Below are 26,528 nucleotides of genomic sequence, written 5' to 3'. Positions count from 1 at the left end.
AGCCAAAGGCTTTCTTTTAAGGGATATTCTGGATGAGTCATAGCTTTTGCCAAAAATGCTAGGCTACACATGCACAAATAATTAACTGATTCTGTCAAAGTGCATCACAACAATCCAGTTTTGAGACACATAATTTGAACAGCATTAGTGCCTAAATTCACATTATTACAGTCTAATAAAATTATATCATCTTGCTTACAGCCTAGGACCTACTGGCTTCAGCTAACTTGGAAGTCATTGGAAGGTAGCATGTCTTAGGGTTGTGTAGGCTTTGCAAAGGAGGATTTTCTTGAGGTTCCCTACCAGTAAAACAATTTAAGGAAATAAGAAAGCTGGGTTGGAGAGATGGCATGTCATATATGATTTTAGCCCAGTTTGCTTGTTTAATTTTCATTAGAGGGTCTAACCAGTTCACTTAGATTGGAATCTATTTTGTGCTAGTCTCTCTCTTTTTTTCAGCTTCTATGCTGTTCCTACCCCTTCTTGAACTTCTCTTGTAGGCAGTGTAACCCCACTGTTGCTCCAGTGGCTTTATTTTCATTATCATTGTCTTGGAGTTTTCCTTATTGGAAAGGATTTTAAAGGAAAGATCTTGAGCCAATCATTTTTGCTCTTAACATTTGCAGACTCTGTCACCTATAGTCCTTAAAAACACAGGTGGCTAAAAACCAATTTGTTAAATTGTTATTTCAGAGTTTAGGTAAATAGTGGATTTTTTCCTTTGAAAAATGAACTTAAGAAAATGATTGTACTATGAAAGACTAAGTTTTCTTCTGATCCACAGGTTTAGTTAAATAATTCTATCTTTTAGATCATCGCAAACTACAAAATTTGTTAAATTATCTCAGCTGTGATCAACATTAAAATGTGTCGTTACATTAATATGTGATATCTATCCTGTAAAAATACTATAATATTATAAATAATCTTTTATATGCCTGTAGGGAAGTAAAGGAGAATTTAGTAACATTTGCATATTTTCTCCTTAAATAGTAATATTTCCATGTTTTGTTTGTAAGCAATAAATATGTATAATATTCATGGATATTCATGGATATTTATGCTGTGGGAGAAGTTTTTTTAGTATATTTTGTCACCTGATCAAGGGGCTAAAAGATCTGAACTTAGTGATGTAAGCTATTAAATTAAGATAACCTTTTGCATATACAAAGTCCTGTTATAGCAAATACTAGTACAACAAAGGGTTTATAACAATTGGGTTTTTTAAAAACATACTTTCATGTCCCAGCATGATGGTCCTAGTAATGGAGATGGTGGCCCATTAGCCAAAATACTTAAAATTTTTTCGTTGTTGGTTTAGAATAATAAATGTTTCCCCCCCTCCTTTTTAAAGATTTTATTTATTCATGAGAGACACAGAGAAGAAGCAGAGACGTAGGCAGAGGGAGGAGCAGGCGCCGTGCAGGGAGCCCGATGTGGGATTCGATCCTGGGACCATGGGATCACGCCCTGAGCCAAAGGCAGATGCTCAACTGCTGAGCCACCCAGGTGTCCCAATAAATGTTTTTATCTTTTGTATGAATGTGAGTTTTTATAAATACTCAATTTATACTCTAAAAGAATTTGAACTGAAGCAGGATTCTACTATCATAGAAAACCTTTGATAAGAGGTAAAAAGATTTTTAAGTATAGTTTACATAGTATAAAGCCCGCTACTCCAAGCTGATGTATTCATACCAATTGATGTGGGATTACCACAGCAAGGTAGGTGGTGTAGAACTATCTTCATTCTTGATCTACTTGGGACAGGTATTAATTGACACTTTCCTGCAGCTCATAATCATGATGATGTTGTTTTTTGTGGAAGTCTGTATGAAAATCAGTCACTACTAATGGCAGACAGTCTTTAGATTTCAGCAGATATCAAGGTTTTTAATGTTGTTTGTTTTCCTATGATAAAAATATCAAAATAACACCTCGAAAGATTTTAAAATTGGGTATTATTTAAATAATTTTTTTTTAGGATTTTATTTATTCAGAGAGGCAGAGACATAGGCAGAAGGAGAAACAGGCTCCATGCAGAGAGCCCAATGTGGGACTCTATCCCAGGACTCTGGGATCATGCCCTGAGCCAAAGGCAGAAGACAGTCAACCACTGAGCCACCCAGGCATCCCTAAATAAAATTCTTATAAATTCTATTATTCACTTTCTTCATGGGGAAATCTAGTGTTCTTAAGATTACAATACTAAAATAAAGTTGTCACATATTGGAGAAAAGGAGAATAATTGTGTTGTTATGGCAACTCAGATGGGGAAAATGAAAACAGCACAGATAAGCTGTATCCTGTTGTCATAGCAACCATAGTTGTGAAAATGATTAAAGCTAGTCTAGAAAGGATGTATTGCAACATTAGTCCATTGGAAGTAAATAGTGTAAGAAAAGACAGCGAGAATTGGTTTTAGACAAAAGTTAAATCCCTCTAGTGCCACAAGTTGCTAGTACCACTGCATGTAGACAGATACCTGTCCTTTCTAATGATATTTCAACTCCCTTTTATTGCCTCAGATCATAATGATGGTCTAAAGGAAGATAAATGTAATAGCTATATGAAAAGCTTGTGAATAAAGATTTTTTGGTAGCAAATTTAGAAGTTGAAGTCGAAATTGTGTTACCGAAAGTGGTGTTTTGTTCCTTTTCCCCGTTTCTTACCCAGGACTTTATTTCCATCCTTTTCCATAACCCCTCTCTGTATCATTTTAGTCTTGTGTTGAACTGTGGCATAAACACCTAATGTCGTGGCAGTTTGTAAAGCATCAAGTGCAGCATGATTGTAGATGAACAGATGGGTTTGATGATACATGATAAGCATCCTGTAGGTGTGGAGAAATTTATTTTAGCTATATCTTTCAAACTTTCTCTGTAATCAAAGCTTCTTAATTGTTATTTTAAATGCCATTATTTCTTTCCTAACTTCTAGTTGCCCACCATAGCAAAATATTTCATCCTGGTAAAGTGGAGACATGTTAGGAATAAAGCTGAGGAAAGCCATGCTCTTTGTTCAGCATCTGGCTGCTTGCACAGATTTTTGTGGTAATGGAATTGGCATCTCTGTATTAGAGTATCGATCTGCTGCGTTGTAGGTACTGTGTAAAAGAAGTATCTCAGTAACAATGTATTGAAGTGGTTTAAGAGCAGTTTATGTTACAAATGAGGTGCAGGAAGATGGAGTTCTGCAAGACTGGGCACATGCTATAAATACCTGTAAAACTAAGGGCCTTATCTAAAAACTGCAGTGTCTAAATACCCGTATTTTTGTCTATATTTAATTGCAAATAGTCAAATACTACCTGAACCTGAGTACACTAATGCCATTACCCTTTTGACCTTTTGTAGAGGTTTTTATATTTAATGTTCTTGTGTTGTAGTGTGAATATAAGTCAGTTATGAGAGATAATATTGACCATAAGTAATCTATTATTTTCAGTCACAATCCAAATATTAATGTTAATTTCCTTGGTTTTCATAAATAAGCTCTGTACTTTAAGCATTGCCCAATTTTGCCTGACTAATCAAAATCTGTTCCTTCATATAGGCATATGGAAGGAACCTCTTTTTAAAAAGCAGAAAAAGGGACACCTGGGTGGCTCAACGGTTGAGCATCTGCCTTCGGCTCAGGGCGTGATCCTGGATTCCCGGGATCAAGTCCCATATCAGTCTCCTTGCATGGAGCCTGCTTCTCCTCCCTCTGCCTGTGTCTCTGTCTCTCTTTTTGTGTCTCTCATGAATAAATAAAATCTTTTTTAAAAAAAATAAAAAGCAGGAAAAGATGGCAGGAAAGAAGAGAGAGCTAGGGTTTTTTTGTTTGTTTTGAAAGATTTGTAAAATACGCATCCCCTTCTGCTGTTACTTAATAGTAGGAGGTCATGTATGACTCATGTGATATAGATCAGACAACTTCAGTTATTAAATGGTTCAGATATAGCAAGCCCTTTAATGACTCCATCAACAAGTTAGCTAACATTTCGTAAAGGAGTTTGAAAATGAAAGTGGAACATAAGTGCCCATATCCCGTTGTGCCTAGAGACCATAATACCACTGGGAGGTATCCCATGAATTTGAACCTCCCTTTCTCCTAACTTATCTTGGAACAGACATTTTTAAAGGTTTCTTTGTAAATATGTAAAATGTATTCTATTAAAATCTGATGCACTGATTTTTAGATTGGTGTCTTAAAGTGGGCAGTACCATCAGGTTGTACATTTGAGACTTACTGATTTGTGTCTTGGCTTGTGATAAATTGGATTGTAAGATTAGGTACTTTATTTTCCTGGAAGAAAAAAAAATATTAGGTGTATTCATCACTCCCCATTTCACAGTTTCTTGTCACATTTCACTTGCTTCAGAAATATCATTTTGGATCCTTTTTGTGAATATGTAATTCTTAATACTGATGTCCTGAGAGGAAGGGGAATTTCTGATCTTACCTAAATAATAACCACACCATCACAGAAAATGTCCTCATAACACATCAAGCAATCAAGTAGCCAGTAAACCTATTCTGCTAAATTCCATAAACTGGATGGGGAGGGTAGATAATCTTCATTTTTGTTACTTACCAGGGAACAGGATACTTGATCTTTGAAATGGTTATTTATTTTCATATATTGTAGCTGCCAATCAGCCAGCCATTTGCAAATAGTGGAGTAAACACAGTGCAGAAAACAAGTTTCTTCTCTGCTGGTCTGTGGTGCCTAGGAAGTCAGGTGTAATATGCCTACATTTATTTATGTAGTCTTTTACTCTCTTTCTAATGAGCAAGTAATTTTCTTTTCTCTACCCCTACACAAAAGTTAAATTAAGGAGTACCCAAGAAGGCTGGGATACTTGATTTGCAGTCACTGAAATACTGTTTGGTATCTGGGTACCCTTTTCATGAGCAGAGTTTCCCTCTTAGCTAAGAAGAAAGCTCCAAATAGTTATCCTTTTGAACTCATTATTAGAGCAAACACATCTGTAGAGAAGGGGATAATCTGGAAGTGTGAGGGTTTGTCTCCTCTCCCCTGACCTCCCAATTAAAGGATTTTACTCTGTGGCTTCTTTTGCTTTTTTTGCCTGCCAAGTGAGGGATAAGAGCTCTTGTTGCTCACATGGCAGCCAGTCTGCCTTGATATGTGGATTATTAACATGGCACCAGCCTCAGTTGAGTCATAGATCATACTGGAAAGGAAGTGTTACAAATGTTTTTCTTCAAGATGGCAGACTGCTTCAACTCTTTACTTCTCTAGTTACAATCAAGCTTTTTCTTTCCTTTCTTCCTCCACCCCTTTTTCCCTTTCCCCTACCATTCCTCTCCCTTATTCTTCCCTCCTTCTCTCTCCCAGAGATATATAAAGCCTAACCCTTCCAGTGAGCGCTGCAGTCATTTGAAATTTGTATAGGCCAAACCCACATCATCAAAAATTGTGTTAACCCCATGATTCCTAGCCCTTAACTGGGGGCCTGTTATTTCAAATAATATTTAATGCAGTACATTCTAGGGCAAAAAAAATAATTTGGACAGTCTCAAGAGTTAATTACAATGGGATTTGACTTGAATTTAATTCAATTCAATGGAATTCCAGTATAACCAAATAATTTCTTTGTGGCATGATTTAAAAGGTCTTTAAGTACAGGTATAGGAGAGGAGTTTGTAAAACTTAATCTGAGGTAATTGCAGTTTTACTCTTAGTGAGTAAATGAGGACTACAGAAATAGAGGAATTCTTTTTACTTAGCATAAGGTGATTTTTAATAATGTAGCAAAGAAAATGTAAGAAATGTAAGTGAACATCCTTACTTTTTGTTCTGTTATGGGGAGAATAAAGATACCACCTGGCTGCATGCATAAATTTGTTTACTAAGTTGGTTGATTTCCTGTAGATGGGTATTAAAAATGACTTTTTCAGTACAGAAAACATGTGGCATCTAGGTATTATGATACCCTGCTGCCTGCTAATGTTGAATATTTTATGTGATTTAAAAAAAAAAACCCAAAATTGTTCTTAGTTTCAAGTTCAGCAATCTCACAGTAAGATCAGCTACAGACCAAATATTTAAGATTTGTTATATTGATATAAATGAGAGAAAAACAAAATTATTTGGTAATTAAAGAAAACCAGAATGTCAATGTTAGAAAAATTTGACTATAGTCTTCTACTCTGGAGTTCTCTCAAGCCAGTGACTTTCTTTTTTTTTTTTAAGATTTTATTTATTTATTCCTGAGAGCACACACACACACACACACAGAGAGAGAGAGAGAGAGAGAGAGAGAGAGAGAGAGAGAGAGAGAGAGAGGCAGAGACACAGGCAGAGGGAGAACCAGGCTCCATGCAGGGAGCCTGACGTAGGACTCGATCCCAGGTCTCTAGAATCAGGTCCTGGGCTGAAGGCGGTGCTAAACCGCTGAGCCACCTGGGCTGCCCAAGCCAGTGACTTTTTTTTTTTTTTTTTTTTTAAAGATTCTATCTATTTATTCATGAAAGACACAGAGAGAGAGGCAGAGACACAGGCAAAGGGAGAAGCAGACTCCATGCAGGGAGCCCGACACTGGACTCAATCCTGGGACTCCAGTTCATGCTCTGGGCAGAAGGCAGGCGCTAAACCATCGAGTCACCCAGGGATCCCCTCAAGCCAGTGACTTTTAAGAGCTTTTGTTTTGTTTACTGAAACAGACTAGTGACAGTGTTTTTATAGAAAGTTATGAAAAGAAGTCTATATTAATTTGCTTTGGGTCATTCTAGTCTCTCTGGTAAATTCATAATTAGGAAGGCCTTTTAAAGACAATGTTCTAGTCTCACAGGTACACAGCTACTCCATATCTGGTAAATCTAAATTCGTATGTGAGGAGGTTATGTTTTTTTAAAGCATATTATTTACACAATTCACTGGAATGGCTCCTTTGGAAGTAGGGTGATTCTCTTATGTAATTATGTACTTAGTAACCCTGTGCTACACAGCAGTAGAAATTCAAGTAAGAATAATTTACTGCTTATGCATAGTTATTAGAATTTTAAAGCATTTGTTTGTTCAAAATTCTAGTTTATCAGTGTTATATTTGACTAATTGCATGCTTAATAGATAATAATGAATAAAAATTATTTTAGAAAGTATCCATGTTTGAATTTTAGTAGTTCTAAATAAGCATCAGGAGCTACTATCTTACTTCCCCTTCACCTTACTGTTAAAAGGGATTTTGAACTCTTTAGTCCAGATTTTGTGGTGAATGTAATAATTCCTAAGAAAAATCTGTATTAAAGAAAAAGAATTCAATATTAGAAGTGTTATTGATGGGCTTAAATAAATCACAGAATTATGGAATTGCTGCAAGGTACTGTCAGGAATATTTTAATCTATTCCATTTTACCAGTGGAGAAGCTGAGGTGCATGAATTAAGCGAATTGCCCAAGAACTTACAATTGATTTGAAGATAAGTCTGCACCAGAACCTGATGTCTTTTCTTCTGGGTTAGTATCACATTTCCTCTCAGTTGTCATGATAGTTCAACAGTTCATTTCACCAGGGATTTCTTGAGCACTTTTGTTATGTGTACAGCACTGGCCTAGGCATCCAGGTATTATATAAAAAGTGTGAGTTTATATGATCTAACAATAATGATAGCAAACATAATATTTTACATTTCAAATTTTAATTTATTTAGTGTTTTCCAGTGTTTTTATAAATATTAATGTGGTAGCTAAATCTTTAAATCTAATTATTTACTAAATTATAATCATCTTAAAGGCAGGACTGGTTTTGTTTTCATAAAGTTAATCTAGTCATTTTGGAAGGCTTAAATTAAAAAAAAATTCAAGCATTGATGGCATCATTGTAATAAGCTTCCCATGGTGTCTACTCTGGGGATAGTACTAATTTTAGAATTATATTTCTGTCTTCATCAAGTACTTTTTGTTTCGTGTAACAGATTGTATCAGTCCCCCCGTAAGCAAGAAGAGGCAACTATTTTAGGGCACAGAGATAACTTAACTCATGGAACTAAAGGGGAAGATGTGCAATCAGGTACCACAAAGACAGGGAGACAGGCGTTAGAACACCTTTAGGAATCTGAGTAGCCACACTTGCATTCCTGGGGTAAATCCCATTTGGTCATTGATGTATAACCTTTTTGTATGTTTCTGGGTTTGTTTGTTTTATTTATTTATTTATTTATTTAAAAAATGAAATTTACTTAGTTAATATAATGTTTATTGGTTTCAGAGGTAGAGGTCAGTGATTCATCAGTCTTACATAATATCCAGTACTCATTACACCACGTGCCCTCCTTAATGTCTATCACCCAATTACCCAATCACCCAATCCCCTTGCCCCTCCAGCGACCCTCAGTTTGTTCCTATGATTAAGAGTCTCTTATGATTTGTCTCCCTCTCTGATTTCTTGTTTTGTTTTGTTTTTTTAAGATTTATTTATTTATTTATGATAGACAGAGAGAGAGAGAGGCAGAGACACAGGAGGAGGGAGAAGCAGGCTCCATGCCTGGAGCCTGACATGAGACTCGATCTCGGGTCTCCAGGATCACACCCTGGGCCAAAGGCAAGCGCTCACACCCTGGGCCAAAGGCAAGCGCCAAACCGCTGAGCCACCCAGGGATCCCCCTGATTTCATCTTGTTTTATTTTCTCTTCTCTTCCCCTATGATCCTTTGTTTTGTTGCTTAAATTCCACATATGAGGGAGATCCTATGATAATTGTCTTTCTTTGATTGACTTACCTGCTTAGCATAATATCTAGTTCCATTCACATCATGCAAATGACAAGATTTCTCTTTCTTTCTTTTTTTAAAGATTTTATTTATTTATTCATAGAGACACAGCTAGAGAGAGAGAGGCAGAGACACAGGCAGAGGGAGAAGGAGGCACCATGCAGGGAGCCTGATGTGGGACTCGATCCCGGGTCTCCAGGATCACACCCTGGGGCTGCGCCACCGGGGCTGCCCAAGATTGATTGATTGATTTCTTTTTCTTTCTTTCTTTCTTTCTTTCTTTCTTTCTTTCTTTCTTTCTTTCTTTCTTTCTTTCTTCCTTCCTTCCTTCCTTCCTTCCTTCCTTCCTTCCTCCCTTCCTCCCTTCCTCCCTTCCTCCCTTCCTCCCTTCCTCCCTTCCTCCCTTCCTCCCTTCCTCTTTCTCTTTCTTTCTCTTTCTTTCTCTTTCTATTTTTATTTATGATAGTCACACAGAGAGAGAGAGAGGCAGAGACACAGGCAGAGGGAAAAGCAGGCTCCATGCACCGGGAGCCCGACGTGGGATTCGATCCCAGGTCTCCAGGATCACGCCCTGGGCCAAAGGCAGGCGCTAAACTGCTGCGCCACCCAGGGATCCCTTTACCTGTATTTCTTAGGGAGTATTGGTCTGTAATCTTCTGCTATTGAGTTTATCCAATGAGTTTTGGAATTTCGGTTGTTTTTGGCTTCTAGATTTCCATTTGGTTCTATGGTACATCTATTGTTTCTTTGCTGAGACTTTTATTTTTATATTTCTTTCAAGAGTGTTTACCTTTTGATATTGGAACAGTTTTATTTATTTTTTAAAAATATTTATTTATTTATTTATTTATTTATTTATTTATTTATTTATGATAGTCACACAGAGAGAGAGAGAGAGAGAGAGAGGCAGAGACATAGGCAGAGGGAGAAGCAGGCTCCATGCACCAGGAGCCCGACGTGGGATTCGATCCCGGGTCTCCAGGATCGCGCCCTGGGCTAAAGGCAGGCACTAAACCGCTGCGCCACCCAGGGATCCCTGGAACAGTTTTATAATAGTTGAAGTCTTTGTCTCTAAAGGTAATTCCAACATTTGTGTCAGTTTAGAATTGGCATCTGTTGATAATAAACTGAAATTACCCTCTTTTTTTTTTTGTATACTATGTAATTTTTGGGTTGTATCCTGGACATTTTAAAATATTATATGACTCTGAATTTTGTTTATATCCTATTGAAAATGTATATGTTTTTGTTTTAGTAGGCTCTCACAACCCAGTTGAATTCAGTCTACAAGTCCAAACAGCCTTCTGTGGGGGTATGATCTCAAAGTCTATTCCATTTTTAAAGCCTTTGCATTGCTATTGAAGTCTATGTGTATGCCAGTCAGTGGCCAGTCTGTGATCTGGATGGTAGTCTATCTTGTAGTTCAGTTCTTCTTCTTCTTCTTCTTCTTCTTCTTCTTCTTCTTCTTCCTTCTTCCTTCTTCCTTCTTCCTTCTTCCTTCTTTCTTCTTCTTCTTTCTTCTTCTTCTTCTTTCTTCTTCTTCTTCTTCTTCCTTTTTTTTTTTTGTAGTTCAGTTCTTAGAGTCTATGGCTTGCTGCTTTGGGACATATCCACATATGTGAAGCTTGCGAGTGAGCATAGTTTAGTTCATAAACTATTTTATGGGCTTGCTCTCCTGAGCTCCTTCCTCTCCATGATCGCCTCAGTACTATCTAGTTCTTTAAGATTCCCTATTTCAAACCCAGAAAACTGGAGCTTTTAAAAAATCTGCTTTGCAACTTGAATATGTCACTGTATCTGGGGCTAAGTGATAGGAGAATAAAGAGGGAAAAGAAACAATGAGGTTTCACCTCAGCCTTTTAGGATTACAGCTCCTTTGAACAAAGAGAGTTTCCTTACTTCAGAGTTTTATGTTCCCAAGGGCCCCTTCTTTTACAATGGCTTTCATCCTGGGATTGGTTGGAGGCAGTAGAGAGAACTTTAAAGAAAGATGGAAGTTTTCCACCTTTTTCTCTGAGTGTTAAATACCCTTTTACACTCCTTGGGCCAACACTAGAGGGCTTTTCCTGGATCTATCTTTGCCTACACCTGGATCTATTTTTGTTTCCTTTTGGGTTTCAGGCTGTAGTCTAGGCTGGTGGATATTAGAGTAATTTAAAAAAAAAAAAGGTAAATTCATTGTTGATTTGGTGGTGTATTGAAGTCTTCCATAATCTGCCTATTGTTTACTTTTCAGAGTCCCCAGATAGTTGTACCATGCAGTCTGTCCATTTTTCGTAGCTATATTCAATGGGATTTGGAGAAGGGAATGTGCTTATTCCATTTTAACTGGAGCTAGAATCCCTGTTATCTTTTTGATACTGTTTTATATAGCTAGTAAACAACATACTCTGTGCAAGTTCAGTCCTTTGAAATTTGTTGATACTTGCTTCATGGTCCATCTTAAGTTCTATTTTGTAGCAAGTGTGCTTAGAAACAACTACAATTCTTGGGTACAGTGTTTTAGAAAAGTCATTAGGTCAAGTTCATTAATTATGCTCTTCAATACTTTTTTGCTTATTCTATCCAGTAGCTGAGGAAGGGGTTAAAACTGCCAACTGTGATTGTAGATTGTATTGACCCTTTAGTTCTGTGTATTTTGCTTGTTATATTTTGAAATTTTGTTAAAAGCACATATACTTTTAAGACTTCTTGATTAATTGACCGCTATCATTATGAAATGGCTCTCTTTATCCCTGTTAATATTCCTTGTTCAGAAGTATACTTTGATATTAGTAAAGCCATTTCAGCTTCCTTATGATGATTACCTTTTGTGATATCTTTTTCAAGCTTTTACTTTTATCTGTATATATTAATTTATAGTTGTATCTTTTTAATTTAGTTCAACAGTCTGTCAGTGTTTGGACTTGCACTATCCAATAGAAATATGTTAGCCACAGATCTTAACCAAGAATATCACTTAAATTTTCATATCAAAAAAATAAAAAGAAACCATAGAAATCTTCATAGTGCTTTTGATTTAGCCCAGTATATTTTAAGTATTATGTTAACATGTAATCAATATAAAGTTATTAAGATATTTTTTTTCGTCTTCAAAATCTTGTGATTTTACAGTGAAGCACATCTCAATTTGGACTAGCCATCACTCAGTTGCTCAGTGGCCTCATATAACTATTGGTCACTATTTGAAAAATGTGGATTTAGACCATTTATATTTAATGTAGTTATTAGAATGATTAAATTTAAATTTACCATTTTTTGTATTTGTTTCTGTTCCAACTGTTCTTTTTACCTTTTTTTTTTTTTTTAAGATTTTATTTATTTATTCATGAGAGACAGAGAGAGGCAGAGACACAGGCAGAGGGAGAAGCAGGCTCCATGCAGGGAGCCCGATGCGGGACTCGTTCCTGGGACTCGAGGATCACGCCCTGGGCCAAAGGCAGATGCTAAACTGCTGAGCCACCCAGGCTGCCCTCTTTTTACCTTTTGATTCAAATTTTCCTGCTCTTTTGGATTACTTTTTTGTTTTTGTTTTGTTTTACTATTCCATTTTATCTCCTCTATTGCCTTATTAAGTAAGTGCCTTTTTTTGTTTTGTTCTAGTGGTCACTCTAGAGACTACAATATGCATTTTATTTATTTTTTTAAAGATTTTATCTATTCATGAGAGACACAGAGAGAAAGAGAGTCAGAGACAGGCAGAGGGAAGAGCAGGCTCCCTGTGGGGAGCCTGATGTAGGACTCGATCCCAGGACTCCAGGATCATGCCCTGACCCAAAGGCAGATGCTCAACCACTGAGCCGCCCAGGCATCTCTACAATATGCATTTTAAAATGCAGTTCATCCTTGAACAAGGGGGCAATGGGAGTGGACACCCCTTCTTGCACAGTTGAAAATCCATGTATAACTTTGACTCCTCGGGCAGCCCTGGTGGCGCAGTGGTTTAGCACCGCCTGCAGCCTGGGGTGTGATCCTGGAGACCCTGGGTCGAGTCCCACATCGGGCTCCCTGCATGGAGCCTGCTTCTCCCTCTGCCTGTTCCTCTGCCCCCCTCTCTCTCTGTGTGTCTCTATGAATAAATAAATAAAATTAAAAACAAAAAACAAACAAACAAACAAAAAAACTTTGACTCCTCCAAAACTTAACTACTAATAACTTACTATTGACTGGAAGCCTTATCAGTGACATAAACAGTTGATTGACACTATTTTGCATGTTACATGTATTATATATTGTATTCTTAGAATAAAGTAAGCTAGAGAAAAGAAAATTTTATTAAGAAAATCAAGAGAAAATATATTTATAGTACTATATTGTAGTTATCAAAAAAAGTCTGCGTATAAGTTGACCCACACAATTCAAACTTGTGTTCAAGAGTCAGCTTATTTATTGAAGTAAAATTCACATGACATAAAATTAACCACATTAAAGTGAACAGTTTAGTGTCATTTAATATACTTGGAGTGTTGTGCAATCACCATCTCAATCTAGTTGCAAAACATATACTTCAGGTAAAATTTCTTAGCCATCAAGCAATTTTTCTCTAATCCTCCTTTCAGCCCCTGGCAGTTACCAATCTACATTCACTTATTTGGGATATTTTATATATATAGACTCACACAATGGAATCTATTATGTCTGGCTTTTTTCACTAAGCATAATATTTTTGAGAGTTATCCATGTTGTAGCATGTGCCAGTACTTCATTCCTTTTTAGGGCTGAATAATATTCCATGGCATGAATATACCAAAATTACTTTTTTTTTTTTTTTAAAGATGTTTATTTTAGAGAGAGCATGAGCAAGCAGAGAGAGAGGAGCAGAGGGGCAGGGAACAAGAATCTCAAGCCATCTCTGCACTGAGCACGGATCCTGACATGAAGCTCAATCCCAGTACCTTGAGATCATGAGCTAAGCTGAAACCAAAAGTTGGACCTCAACCAACTGAGCTATCCAGGCACCCTTACACCACAGTTTCTCTCTTCATTTGTTGATAAACATTTAGGTTGTTTCTACCTTTTCGTTATTGTGAATAAGGTTGCTAGGAACACATGTACATAATATTTATTTAATTACCTATGTCCAGTTCTTTTGAGAATATACTCAGTAGTGGAATTGCTAGAAGTGATCACATGGTAATTTAACTTTTTGAGGAATTGCCAAGCTGTTTTCTGTAATGGCTGACCTTTTTTTATATTCCCACTAGCAATGAGGGTTACAGCTTCTCTGCATCCTCACCACACACAACCTGTATTTTCTATGTGTGTGGTTTTGTGTGGTTTTTTTTTAGATTTATTTATTTATTCATGAGAGACACAGAGAGAGAGAGGGGCAGAGACCTAGGTAGAGGGAGAAGCAGGCTCCACAGAGGGAGCCCAATCCAAGACTAGATCACACAACCATGGGATCACGCCCTGAGCCAAAGGCAGGCGCTCAACTGCGGAGCCACCCAGGTGTCCCTGTTTTTTTGTGTTTTGTTTTGTTTTCATTATTAAGGCTTCAAAAGCTTTTGAGACTGGGCGGGACTTTGATGATAAAATTCCTTCCAGTGCAGCTGCATTTCCTGGCATGTGTTTCTTCTGAAGTATCCAGGTGGCTTTGGTGTTTTTTTTTGTTTTTTTGGGTTTTTTGGTTTGTTTTTGTTTTCTTTTAAGGTGAAGGGCACCTCATGTGGTTTTGGTTTTCATTTTCCTGATAACTAATGATGTTAGGCACCTGTTTTATGTGCTTGTTCTTCATTTATGTATCTTTGGAGAAATATCCATATGAGTCCTTTTGTCCATTTTTGATTTGGGTTATCTTTTTTTTTTTTAAGATTTATTTATTTATTTGAGAGAGAAAGAGAGACCAAGGGGAGAGGAGAAGGAGAGGGAGAGAGAGAGAATCTTCATCAGACTTTGGACTGACACAGAGCCTGATGTGGAGCTCAATCTTAAGACCGAGAGATCATGACCTGAGCTAAAATCAAGAGTCAGATGCTTAAGTGACTGATCCAACTAGGCACCCTGAATTGGGTTGTGTTTTTATTGTTGAGTTGCAAAAATTCTTTATAAATTATTGATAATAGATCCTTATAGGTATGTGATATGCAAAACAATAGGTATCTTTAACTTACTACACACTTCCTGAAATAATATTCTACTTCTCATGTATTTCCATTTTCTTCTCCTATTCTTGTTATTTTCATACATATTATGAATATCATAATTCATTGTTCAGATTATTTTAAAAATAATTTTATTTATTTATTTATTTTTTAATTTTTATTTATTTATGATAGTCACACAGAGAGAGAGAGGCAGAGACACAGGCAGAGGGAGAAGCAGGCTCCATGCACCGGGAGCCCAACGTGGGATTCGATCCTGGGTCTCCAAGATTGCGCCCTGGGCCAAAGGCAGGCACTAAACCACTGCGCCACCCAGGGATCCCTAAAAATAAATTTTAAAGAAGGATTTAAAAAATATTTAATTACAGAAAAATGAAATATTTACTGATATTTAATATTCCTGGCAATTTTCATGTACTTAATATATTTCATATATTTTTAAAAATTTATTTAAATATTTGAGAGAGTGCACACATGAGCAGGGAGAGGTGGGGCAGAGAGAGAGAAAGCAGACTCCCTACTGAGCAGGGAGGCCAATGTGGGGCTCGATTCTAGGACTCTGAGATCATCACCTGAGCTGAGCTGTAAGCAGATGCTTAACCAACTGAGCCACCCAGGTACCCCTATATACTTTTTAAAACTTAAGTATGATAACATACAGTGTTACGTTGGCTTTAAGTGTACAATATAATTCAAAATTCTGGGCATTTCTCCACCCTCATCAAGATAAATATACTTTTAATTCCCTTTATCTTTTTCACCCATTCTTCCACCCATCTCCCCTTTGGCAGTCCAATTTGTCTCCTTTTTCCTTTGTTTATTCATTGTTTTGTTTCTTTAATTCCACATATGAGTGAAGTTTTATGATACTTGTCTTTCCCTGATTTGTTTCACTTAACATTATACTGTCTAGGTCCATCTACATTTTTGCAAATGGCAAGATTTCATTCTTTCTTATGGCTGAGTAATATTCCATTGTATGTATATGCTGCATCTTCTTTATCCATTCATCTATCGATGGACATTTGGGTTGCTTCTACATCTTGGCCATTGTATATAATGCTGCCATAAACATAGGAGTGTATATATCTTTTTGAATTAGTATTTCTGTTTTCTTTGGGTAAATACCAAGCAGTGAAATTACTGGATCATATGGTGCTTCTATTTAAAATTTTTTTTTCTATTTTAAAATTTTTGAGAAACATCCATACTGTTTTCCACAGTGGCTGCACCAACAGTGCACAGGGTTCCTTTTCCTCCATGTCCTCATTAATAGATTGTATCTAGTATCCTTTTCCAAATATATTTTATGCTTCCTTCCTCCCCCAATTTGCTTTATGGAACATCAATTATTGGTATGTTGGATCACTTAATTAGTTTCCACAGGTCATTGAAATGTTTAGTTTTTTCCAGTTTTTTTTTCTTAGTGCTTTATTTGGCATATTGCTATTTCTTCAATTCAAGTTCACTGATCTTTTCTTCTATAGCTGTTAATCCCATCTCGTGAAATTATCATTTTAGACATTGTGAGTTTTTTTCCCTGGAAGTCCTATTTCATTCATTTTTTTTTATATCCTACGGTTCCTTTCACTATCGTTCATTTTATAATAGGTATTTTAATATTTTGGTCTGCTGATTATGTCATCTGTGTTCTTTCTGGATCTGTTTCTGTTGATTGATATTCTTCCTGATTATAGGTCAGATTTTATTGGTGCTTGTTTCATCTAGTAATTTTAGATTTAGACATTGTGTACATTACATTATTTCAGTGGGGAGTTAAGCTTCTTTTTTTTAATAATAAATTTATTTTTTATTGGTGTTCAATTTGCCAACATACAGAATAACACCCAGTGCTCATCCTGTCAAGTAGTCAAGTGCCCCCCTCAGTGCCCGTCACCCATTCACCCCCACCCCCCACCCTGGGAGTTAAGCTTCTTACAGATCAGCTTGATGCTGCTGTGGCTTGATTTTAACTTTTATTAAGGTAGGTTTAATGTAACCTTTATACTTGTGTCGTTTATCCTCATAAGTGATGTGTGAGCTTTCTGGGTCTCCTGTTTGAATGTCCCAGGTGTTTAGCTAGGCTTCTGCAGTCTGACTGGTCCCCAGCTCTGTGTGGATTCTAGGAGTTTTTGAGCTTATATTCCTTTATAGTTCTTTGCTTGGCCTTATAGAAGTTCACCTTATGCAAACAGGACTTAGTGTTCAGAAACTGACTTAATGTTTAGATATCTGAAGCTTTTTTGTACGTAATCCGTTCTCCAGTAGTCTGTCTCACCAATTCTTTTCTCTTTCGTCTCCCCAAATCCTATTCTCTACTTCCTCAATAAATGGCCCTATTTTGCTCTGCTTGGATTCTCCCTTTCTTGTGCTATAGACTGGGAAATGCTTTTAAGTATAAGACTTAAGATGCTTATGAGGGTCATCTCAATTATTTCCTGTCTTTCAGGGATTACACTCTGACATTGCCTGTTGTCCAGTGTCTTCAAATATGTGTTTTCGCATATTCTGTCCAATTTTGATATTAGCTTACTACCTTATGGTGAAAGCTGAAATCTAATATACTTTTACTAAGAGTTCTAATTTTATTTAAATTTAACGTACTGGAAGTTCTCACTTTACATTGTTCTGATATGCACAAATTTCAATTACTACAGTTAAGTAACACTGCCTCCCCCACCCCCAAACACAGCTCAAATTTCACTTTTTGGTTTTTAGCTGATTTTTGTAAAGTACAAACTTCATTGCTAGCTCTTCAGCGTGCCAGTCACTATGGGCAAAACAGATGCACATCATGATCAGTCACTTCTTCCAAAGTCTGTTGTTAATTAGTCACTGCACATCTGCTATTAAGTTTATGCACGGACAACATGAAATATAGTTGTGTTGTCTCCTCTCCTAGTGTTAAATCCACTAGATATTTTACAAAAATGGATAATCAAAGGGGCAGTTGGCCACAAAGAAGAAACAAAGTAACAAAAAAGTAATAATAGTTTTAATTGAAATTTGAGATGAAGTTATGGAATCAAAAGATACAGCTGACCATGGAAATGTTGATACTGACACCATCTGATAGACTCTAGATATGCAGCTAGAGGATCTTAGTGAGTGAACTTATTAACCTAAATGAGGAAAGTGGTGTGACAAAAAGATGAAAATGTCCCAGAGGAAAAACTTCACATTAAGTGCAAAAAATTTTTATATTAAAGGAGCTCTTCAGGATGTTTCACATCATTGAAAGTGTGAAGGTTGAAGCTAATCAAACCTAGAGTGACAGTTTGCCAAGGCATAGAAATGATGTTTGCTTTTCATGTTTGTAGAGATTCTTAACTCTATGGCTTGATTATTTTCATCAGGTTTTGAAAATTGTTAGTATCTCCTTAAAGGTTCCTTATGCCTTATTTTTTTCTCTATTATTCTCTTCTAGAAATCCAAATATACATATGTTTACTTATCAGTGTCACTTATATGTTTTATAGTCTTTTCAGTATTTTTCTATCCTTATCTCTGTTTCAATTTAGTGATTTTTCTGTTGACCTCTTTTTGTTCACTAATTCTCACTTGTTTCTAATCTTCTCTCTCTCTCTCTCTCTCTCTCTCTCTCTCTTTTTAAGATTTTATTTATTTATTCACGAGAAGCACAGAGAGGCAGAGACACAGGCAGAGGGAGAAGCAGGCTCCCTGCAGGAAGCCTGATGTGGGACTCGATCCTGGGACTCCAGGATCATGCCCTGGGCTAAAGGCAGGCACTAAAGCGCTGAGCCACCCAGGCATCCCTCTAATCTTCTCTTAAACCAACATAAAGAATTCTTAAATTCACCTCTTGTATTTTTAAAATTAATTTCCATATTAAATATTTTCTGTTACAGATTTCAGTTTTCTGATGGAATTCTTCATATTTTCATCTTTAATATCTTTTTTTTTTTAAAGATTTTATTTATTCATGAGAGACACAGAGAGAGAGAGGCAGAGACATAGGCAGAGAGAGAAGCAGGCTCCATGCAGGGAGCCTGACATGGGACTTGATCCTGGGTCTCCAGGGTCACGTCCTGGGCCAAAGGCGGCGCTAAACTGCTGAGCCACCTGGGCTGCCCCAATATCTTTTTTGAGAGAGAGAGAGAGAGTCAGTTGTGGGGAGAGAGGCAGTGGGAGAGGGAGAGAGAGAATCTTAAGCAGGCTCTACACCCAGGGCAGAGCCTGACACAGGGCTTGATCTCTGAGCCTGAGATCGATCTCTGAGCCAAAATTAAGTCGGTGGCCGACTGAGCCACCCATGTGCCCCTCATCTTGAATGTCTTAAACATGGTTGTTTTAAAGCCTATATTTAGGAATTCTAATACTTAACACTTTTGGGGACTTTAAAAATTATGTTAAAATGTACATAACAAAATTTATGATCTTAATCATTTTAAATTGTACAGTTCAATAGTTTTACATTCACATTGTTGTGCAGCCAGTCTCCAGAACTTTTTTTTTTTTTTTTTTCCTCCAGAACTTTTTTATCTTGTAAAACTCTAGACCTGTTAACAACTCCCCATTTTCTCCCTTCTAGCCACTGGCAACCAGCACTCTTCTAAATTTGATTACTCTTGGTACCTTATGAGTGGAAACGTACAGTATTTTGCTTTTTCTAACTGGCTTATTTCACTTAACATAATATTTTTAATGTTCATCCATATTGTAGAACACATCAGAACTTTTCCTTTTTAAGGCTGAATAGTATTCCATTATGTGTGTATATCACATTTATCCATCTATTGGTAGACACTTTCTGGCTATTTGGATCTGTTTTTAGTTTTTATTTCCAAGGTTTTTTTGGGGGTGGGGTGGGGTGACATTTGTTCCCTTTTCTTTGAATTCTTGATACTTTGTATTGAATGCTGAACATTTAAAAAAATAAAAATGGTGGAGACTCTAGATGATAGCTTCCTTCAGAGGGTTTAATATTTTCATAGACATATCCCTTTGATTTGATTAAGGCTGTGTTATTTCTGATGCCTTCCCATGGTGTCAACTGAAAGCCTAACCTTTTTTCATCAGAGTACCTTGTCCTTGATGGGCTCTATATTCCAGTTTTTGGCACCTTAGTACCATGAGATTGCTGAAGTATGCTTTAAATTTGGTTTTTCAGATCTGACTCTCTGCATACAAAACATAGGACCAAACAGCAAATATCCAGGGGGAAATTGCATATAGAATGCCAGGTTCACCACAATGCATTTCCCTTCTGCCTAGAATTTTGGCTCTTAAAGTCTTAACTGCATTAGTTGTTCTCAGATGCCTTCAAACAGCTTTTTATATTCAGTTTTTATAGTTTTTTTCTGCATAAAATTTAGTCTGATAACAATACACCATAGCTGGAGGAAAATCCCAATATTATTTCCATTAATTAAATTTTCATATTATTTTAAAAACATTCTCAAGCTTACAGAAAAGTTGTAAGTAGAATGCAAATAACATTTTTCCCTAAATCATTTTAAGGTACAGACAAGATTTTTCATCACTCCTGAATTCTTTGATGTGTATTTTCTAACAAGGGCATTCTTCTACATAATCTGTTAATAATCATCAAAATAAGGAAATTAATATTGATACGTGACTGTCAACTAATCTGTAGACCCTATTCATGTTTTTCTAGCAATCCCAGTAAATGTCCTTTGTAGCAAAAGGATCTTCTTCAGGATCACATGTTGCATTTAGTTGTCATGTCTCTTTAGTCTCTTTCAGTCTGGGATGGTTTTTCAGTCTTTCTTTGACTTTGATGACATTGACATTTTTGGAGACTATAGGCCCATTATTTTGTTTGGGTTTTTCTGATGCTTTTTTATGATTAGATGCAAATTATATATCTTCGTGGAATATCACAGAGGTGATGCTGTGTTGTTATTATATCCTATCAGATGACATATGATTTTAATTTATTTCAGTATTGGTGATATTAATGCTGACCACTTGTTAAGATGTCAGTCAGGTTTTTACACTGGAAGTTACTCTTTTTTCATTTGTAATAAGTATTTATGTGGTGAGATACTTTGAGACTATTCAAGTATCATGTTTTTCATCAAACTTTCAGTTTATTCTATTACTAATAGAGTCATGGGTTTTTATTTTGCTCAGTGGCTTACTGTATTAGTTTGCTTTTGCTGCATACCAGATATTACAGATTTAGTGGCTAACAGTAACATGCAACATATGTCTATTATCTTGTACTTTCTTTGGGTCAGAAGTCTGGGCATTGCTAATCTGGGTCCTCTGCTACAACGTCTCTCATAAGGCTGTAATCAAGATGTTGACCAAAGCTGAGCCTCATTTGAAGACTTGATCAAGGAAAAGTCTACTTCTAAACTTAACATGGTTTTTTTTTTGGTAGAGTTTATTCTTCAAGGGCCACTGGACTGAGAGCCTCAATTCCTAGCTGGCTGTTGGCTGGAGGCCACCCTTAGTTCCTCGCCACATGGACTACTTGCCTCATTAAAATATCCAAGCCAAGATGGTAATAGTGTCTGTTAGCAAGATGGAAGTTACAATCTTGTGTAATTTAGAACGTATTAGGCTGTCCCACACTCAAGGGATGGGATTATACAAGGATTATGAATGTCAGGAGGTGGGGATCATTGGGGGCCATGTTAGAGTTTGCCTACCACAGTTATTTTTTTTTTTTTAATTTTTTTTTTTATTATTTATTTATGATAGGCACACAGTGAGAGAGAGAGGCAGAGACACAGGCAGAGGGAGAAGCAGGCTCCATGCACCGGGAGCCCGACGTGGGATTCGATCCTGGGTCTCCAGGATCGCGCCCTGGGCCAAAGGCAGGCGCTAAACCGCTGCGCCACCCAGGGATCCCGCCTACCACAGTTATTATTGTCATTATTTAATCCATTATTGTCATTATTTATTTTGATACTCAGTTTGTCCGAGATTTGTGAGAGTCTTTCATGCTGTCCCCTGTGTCATCTCCGAGATTTGTGAGAGTCTTTCATGCTGTCCCCTGTGTCATCTTGCTATGTCTCCATCATCCTTAGTACCACAAGAACATGTTCTGGCCTCCATTTATTTTATTTTATTTTTTCTGTTTTTTTTTTTTTTTTTTTTTTTTCTGGCCTCATTTTAAACATTTCCCTCCCCAAATCCTGGAATTAGCCATTGTTCTAAGCAGTTTAGAAAGTGTTATTTAGTGTCATTAAATGTATTCATTGCTGTTAGGGTGTTACTGTTACTGGGCTTTCTCAGTTGATAGAGCTGGGGAGTTTGTTTTGTATACAGGTATCCTCTGCTTTATACCACTTTGCTTTTATGAAAGAACTATTACAATAGTACCTGTTTTCACTAATCAAAAGATATCTGAAGATATCTTTTTTTATGAAAAAAGGAGAAAAATGAAAATAGCATTTAGTGTTTGTTTTGTAGTCATATATTGTAGAGGCAGCATACACCCTGAACAGTTAGAGTGGCACTGCTAAGCTCCTTCTCTCTAGAACTCCCGTCAGCATCTCAGCATCAAGTCTCCATAGCTTGAAATGTGTGTGTGAACATTTGTGCTTTCTCTCCATTTATTTTGTGTGTCCATTAGCAAGATATGTCCTAAGGTATTAGAAAATCTTAAGAGGTTATTTTTTGGGTCTGAAACTAAAAAAATGTTTCCATATAAATAAATGGCAATTCCTTCCTTGCTTTATGCCATTTTGGATTTTGAAAGTTTATATAGAAACACTGTATTTTTAAAAAAGATTTATATTTATCTATTTCAGAGAGAGTATATATGTTTGCACATGCTAGTGAGGGGAGGGGCAGCAGGAGAGAATCTTCAAGCAGACTCCCTGGTGAGTGGGGGGCTTGACTATAGGCTACCCATAACCCACGAGATCACAACCTGAGTTGAAACCAAGAATTGGATGCTTAACTGACTGAGCCACCCAGGTACCCCAGGAACCACTCTACTTTTGGAATGCAAGGGAAACCTGTATATGTGCATATGAATACACATATATCATTTACCTAGAAACTTCTATGTGTACTGTAAGCTTTGAATTCAGAATACTATCTTCAATTCTAGTTTAGTAGCATAGCATTCATTCTATTTTTCTTCCTTTCTGTATTTGTAACTTTTTTTTTTGCTTAGGTGAGATCTTGCTCTTATTATCCTCAGTATTTGATCTATCCCCTTATTTGATCCATTCTCCTATGTAACTCATCTACTGTTGCTGGTAGAGTGGTTGTCATTCCCCACCCCATACTCTATGTGGGGAATGAAGTCCTCATTAAGCATCTATGTGGATGCTTTCCTTACCCTTTTGGTTTCTGACTATTTATTTGCATTGGGCTCCTCTCCCACTGGATCTGAAACACTGTGTTGGACCACTGCTGCTCTACCATGCTTATCCCACTGGGTCTGAAACTCAGTGCTAGGCCAATATATGTCCACTCTCAATGAATGTCTTCTGTTTACTTTGGGAACCCTGGCTGCCCTGCTCCCCCCCCCCACCCCCATCCTGCCCCCTCATCACATTCCTCATCATACCGCTCACTGCCATTCTGGTCCCCCATGGGGTAGCCTTCCTTATCCTTATTCCACTAGGCCTGTATTACCCCATGCCAGGCCACCCTCTTGTGCAGATTTTTTTCCTCACCTAGCTTAGGCTCTGAAACTATGCCAGGCCTCTTCCTCCTCAGGGACACCTTTCTCACACCTCTTCAACTCCAAAAGCCTGTATTGGGCAGGATAGTATATTCTTTTTCTTTTTCTTAAATTTTATTTATTTTTTTTAAAGATTTTTATTTATTTATTCATGACAGACAGAGAGAGAGAGGCAGAGGGAGAAGCAGGCTCCATGCAGGGAGCCCAATGTGGGACTCGATCCCCGGTCTCCAGGATCACACCCTGGGCTGAAGGCGGCGCTAAACTGCTGGGCCACCAGGGCTGCCCTCTTAAATTTATTTAAAAAATCTGCAGCTACTTCTACCATTCAGTTTGATGCCTGTACTTAGCCTATACTCACTTAATGTCTGTCAGATTGAGTTTTTCTTTTTCTTTTCTTTATTTTTTTTTTTAAAGATTTTACTTATTTATTCATGAGAGACAGAGAAAGAGAAAGAGAGAGAGAGAGAGAGGCAGAGACAAAGGCAGAGGGAGAAGCAGTCTCCATGCAGGGAGCCCAATGTGGACTCGATCCTGGGTCCCCAGGATCAGGCCCTGGGCTGAAGGCAGGCACTAAACCGCTGAGCCACCCAGGCGTCCCAAGATTGAGTTTTTCAAGTAGGAAAGGACACAAAGAAAGAGGAATCAAATAAAAAAACCAAAAACCCTCACTAGTATTTTTATAGCAAATGCTTTTAACCTAGTACATTGCACCTTATACAGAAACCAGTGATTCTCACACCTATATAATCCATACACTAGGCTTCTATCCAAGCTTTCATGCTAAGTTTTTACTGACATACCAGAGTTGTATTATTATGTCACATTAATGATTTCTGAGCGTATCTAGCTCACTTTCCTCCCATTGTGTCTACGAGTGCTACCACCATCCTTCTAGTCATTCAAGTTTGAAAACTCAATTATTTCTGATTCATCCTCCTTTCCTTATAGTCAGTTGGTTGTTAAGTCCTGTTAAGTCCTTTTTAAGTGTCATTTGTATTGGGCACTGTCCTAGGTACTCAGAATATCTAGTTCTGAATCCCATCTTTATTGCTTGCTGGGTGCCTATCAACTTTTGTTAGTTTATCTAACCTCTCTGGATCTTATTTACCTTGCTAGATTGTTTTACAGGTGAGTAAGATGATTATGAAAGAGCTTTATCCAGTACCATTCTAGTAAGACCTTCCAGTCTGGTAAGATTGGTCTTAATAAAGTAACTGTTATTATTTTATCAGTATTTTTACTGTTCCATAAGTAAAAATTACTTTCTTCTTTTTGGTATGTAGCTCTCAGTGATCTCTTATTTCTTTTTTTAAGATTTTATTTATTTATTCATGAGAGACATACAGAGAGAAGCAGAGACACAGGCAGAGGGAGAAGCAGGCTCCATGCAGGGAGCCTGATGGGGGACTTGATCTTGGGATTCCAGGACCACGCCCTGAGCCAAAGGCAGATGCTCAACCACTGAGCCACCCAGGCATCCCAGTGATCTCTCACCATTAAGCTCATGTTTATGGAGTATCTACTATGACCATATACTGGAGATTAAAAAAGATTTAAGGAATATGGTCTGGTGGAGGAAACAAATACGTAATTAATTTACATACAGTAACAAGTGCTACAATAAAATTAAAGCCTGTGCCTGAACTTTTCTAAATTTTAATTAAACTAATATAGCAGCTATTGTTAAACACAATTTAGTATATTTATTGTATTTTTCCTTGCAGTTACTGTTTGTGTTGGTTAATTTATTTCCCCAAGATAGATTATAAACTACTTGAGAACAAGTCTTTATATAGGTAAATCTTTGTGTTTGGGGGAGATAAACACATTGGGGTCTTCCATCATTACCATGTAGTCACTGTAACAACTCTTCCCAACTTGAGTTCACTCTCCCTTTAAAATGAAAATATTAATGACTCTTTGACAAGGTTTGTAATCATTAAATGAAATAATGTATTTAACGGATCTAGCACAGTTTATACCTGATAAGTTTTGGTTCTCTTCTCCTTATACTCCATGTGTATCCATTCTGGTAAAGAACAGTAAGTACTTGATGGATGAATTTATTGATTCTGTGGCTTGCAGTTCATAATGGCTTCCCCGAACATTTTTTTTTTAATTTTTATTTTTTTTTGTCCCCGAACATTTTGAAGTACAAGTGACATTCATGGAAGCCTTAGTTATGACATCACATTTTTTTTTCTTTTGCATTCTTTTTTTTCCTTTTTTTTTTCTTTTTTCTTTTTTTTTTTCTTTTGCATTCTTATTTCAATTTTACCATGACCTTGTACAATAAGGCTAGGCAGATAGGACTGTCCTATGTGACAGGTGGGAGTTTCATTTTTAAAGTGAACTAAATTGGGATTCTGAAGAGGCAATCATTGAATTTGAATAGATAGAGTCTGAATATATTATATGGCCTATGGAATACTATAGTTCTCTTGGCCTGACTTTTAGTTGATATAGTAGTGAAAAGGGAATTCTTCTATTCCATGGCTTAAGGATACATAAACTCTCAATGCAGCAATCTTTTTATTGTTGATTATTATAGCTTCTATTACTCCTAGAAGTTGACCAACAGGGACCTGAGTTTAGGAGATTTTGTCATTCAGCTTTCATATAGTAAATGCTGAGGCCAGCCCTTTGCCTGCAGGGCCCTCTGTCAGTGAAGAGGAACTGTGACTTTTCTCCAGGCAGCCAAGTGCGGGGAGGAGTCAAGGTTTTCAACTGTTCTCTGTGAAAATGAATTTGTACTGTTGAACCTGAAGGGCACTAGATAGTATATTCTTCTTGAAGCACTGGAGGCCCTTTGTTGCAACATTTCAATCTCTTTCTGATTCTTCCAAGTAGTAGAAAACATGTTCAAGCATTTTTTAAAATGCTGTGTCTGCTTTTCAAAAGCTAGTAAACGTATTCAATTGGTTAATAAAATTTAGTTGTAATAATATAGTCTTCAACTTTCTTTGATTTTTGCAAAGTAGAGTTAGTTTGGAGTGAGGTCAAGTGGGGAATGAGCTGACAAGACAGATTATATGCAGTGTAGGGCTGGATTTGTATAGGATGAAGGCAC

General features: G+C 37.0%; 1 protein-coding gene across 11 annotated transcripts in view; it reads left to right on the top strand.

Moving 5' to 3' along the window:
* BTRC (beta-transducin repeat containing E3 ubiquitin protein ligase) overlaps positions 1–26,528 on the top strand; it is a 185,906-nt gene that overhangs the window by 37,195 nt on the left and 122,183 nt on the right. The window contains exon 3 of one of the 11 annotated variants that reach the window (XM_072805620.1): positions 7,368–7,464. The exons of 9 other annotated variants lie outside the window; for them this stretch is intronic. The gene's annotated coding sequence lies outside the window, so the exon portion shown is untranslated. Of the gene's footprint in view, positions 1–7,367; positions 7,465–26,528 lie in introns of those variants that run through there. One more of the 11 variants, XM_072805625.1, reaches the window with a different exon arrangement.

The sequence above is a fragment of the Canis lupus genome, chromosome 29 (assembly GCF_048164855.1).
Source record: "Canis lupus baileyi chromosome 29, mCanLup2.hap1, whole genome shotgun sequence".
NCBI classification, from domain to species: Eukaryota; Metazoa; Chordata; class Mammalia; order Carnivora; family Canidae; genus Canis; species Canis lupus.
The sequence above is the reverse complement of the archived record's forward strand: the minus strand, read 5'-3'. Positions and strand labels throughout refer to the sequence as shown.